Below are 2,131 nucleotides of genomic sequence, written 5' to 3' on the forward strand. Positions count from 1 at the left end.
GTCCTCCGGGAGTCACACCTGAACTCAGTGCAGTGTGAGGCAGTATGACTTGGGAAGGGCCATTGACAAATGCCACATGAGCCCAGACCCAGGAGTCTTCCGGGCAGATCAGTTCTAGGAAAGTTAAGCATCTGAAAATCGGGTCCCTTAAAACTACTTGTGGCCACCCCATTCCTTATTCCCAGAGTCCCCGGGGCGTTTGAAGATTCTGGCAGAAAAAGGAAGGGGGGAGGTGATGGGAGCCGAGTGGAAAGGAAATGGTCAAGAACAAGATGGCTGGGTCTCATGGGATATGCGAGCGGCTTTGGACATGACCCAAGGTCCTGGGAGCCCCTAGGAGGAGAGCCGATGGGGAGCAGAGGGGGCTGGTACTAGATCGCCAGCTGGGGGGCTGGTGCCCAGACCCACAGGGCCGGTGAGTTCCTCAGGCCCAGCCACGGGGGCAGCAGGCGGTCTGAGGAGAGCAGGCAGGTGGCCGGATTTGTCAGCGTAAATGCGTGAGGACAGAGGCAGGGAGCAGCTTCCGGAAGAGGCAGGCAGAGTCACACCTGCCATCGCTCTCCTGACACCAGGTGGACACACACACGGGTACTGGTGACACACGCTCCACTCTCTGCTCCTGAAAACCCAGTCTGTTTCCGTTTGCAGATGTCCAGAAACTGCTGCTGCCGGTGTCTCTGAGGGAGGAAGCGGGGTCAGCGGAGGGTCAGCTGCACTTCCGAATTGTTGGAGGTTTTACAAGGAAGCTCTGATGCAACAGAGGCCGCCCTGCCTGTGTGTCCAGCCACACGGCCCTGCCCGCTGTCCCAAGGTGAAGGCGGAGCAGGTGCAGCCTCTGGGTGGGGAGCAGGACTGACGGACACAGGAATCCATGTGGACCAAGGACTTCCCCAGGCACGGCTCCGGTGTGGCCCCCGGAGCACAGACCTGGTGAAGGAGGAGGAGGGAGGCCACAGGGCTTCCCACATGCCCGGCTCCCATGCCCACGGTGAGCGGGGGCGGATCTGTGGGCCTGGGACCCAGTCCGGTGGAGAAGCTGGAGCCTTAAGGAGAAGAGCACGCATTTACCTCACGATTACATCGGAACGTGGCTATTAGTTCAAAATGATTTTTAAAAAATCTAAAAAAGTAAGACTTTAAAAGCTGACATGTCCAGTCCTAACCTGTTTGGCTCAGTGGACAGAGCGTCGGTCTGCAGACTGAAGGGTCCCAGGTTCGATTCCGGTCAAGGGCACGGACCTTGGTTGAAGGCACATCCCCAGTAGGAGGTGTGCAAGAGGCAGCTGATCGATGTTTCTCTCTCATTGATGTTTCTAGCTCTCTGTCCCTCTCTCATCCTCTCTGTAAAAAAAAAAATCAATAAAATATATATATTTTTAAATGTATTAAAAAAAAAAGAAAAAAAGAAAAGCTGACATGTCCGGAAAAATGACTACGTGTAGCTGCCACAGCGTATACCTTTCTTAGGCTGTGGAACCACAGATGTTCCCTAGTCTGGCATGGTGAGTAGACATTGATTTTTACCTCTGGTCGTTAGGGTGTGTGAAACAGCCGCATGCCATGGCTCACACACACCCGATGGAAGTTGGCGATCTTATGCAGCTTAAATGTGCTTGTCTCACAGACTGTATGGTGCCCAGGCCGATGTGTGTCCCTCCGGCGTGATGGTAGTTCATCCAGTAGGACAAGCGACACATTGAGAGGCTTGGTATCACGCTAACGGGCTGATTTGTAGACAAAGTTCAGGTTCAGGCCACGAGGCTGTGCCTACATTTATAGACAAAGTCTCCCAGCTTCCTCAGGAGGGGGCCTCTCAGTCCATGACTGGTGTCACCAGCACTCACCCCCTCGGCACCCCATTTATTCTATGTCTGTAACCCAGGGACACTCAGAAATGGCGACAGTGTGCACTATTCCGTGTTTATGGCCTTTCGTGCTTTAAAACAAACACTGACAAGTATTAAAACTACTTTTTGGAAATGTTTTCTAATAAATGGCTTCAGATGTTCTGAAGTGAGACTGTTGTAGCCGGCCCTCCTGCTTCTCTGATCTGTGCTCATCTGATCGATGTCCGGTGGACACTCATCTTCTCCTGCTGAAAGGTACGTCCTTTGGAAGCGGTCCTTCCCGC

At 53.4% G+C, this 2,131-nt stretch overlaps 1 long non-coding RNA gene across 1 annotated transcript; it reads left to right on the plus strand.

The window, feature by feature from the left end:
- Positions 1-515: 515 nt before the first annotated feature.
- On the plus strand, positions 516-1,108 carry LOC123651733. Its single transcript, XR_006740607.1, has 2 exons — positions 516-572; positions 649-1,108. It is a non-coding gene; the product is annotated as an uncharacterized LOC123651733 (long non-coding RNA).
- Positions 1,109-2,131: the final 1,023 nt, after the last annotated feature.

Source organism: Pipistrellus kuhlii, unplaced genomic scaffold (genome assembly GCF_014108245.1).
Source record: "Pipistrellus kuhlii isolate mPipKuh1 unplaced genomic scaffold, mPipKuh1.p scaffold_m20_p_78, whole genome shotgun sequence".
Lineage (NCBI taxonomy): Eukaryota > Metazoa > Chordata > Mammalia > Chiroptera > Vespertilionidae > Pipistrellus > Pipistrellus kuhlii.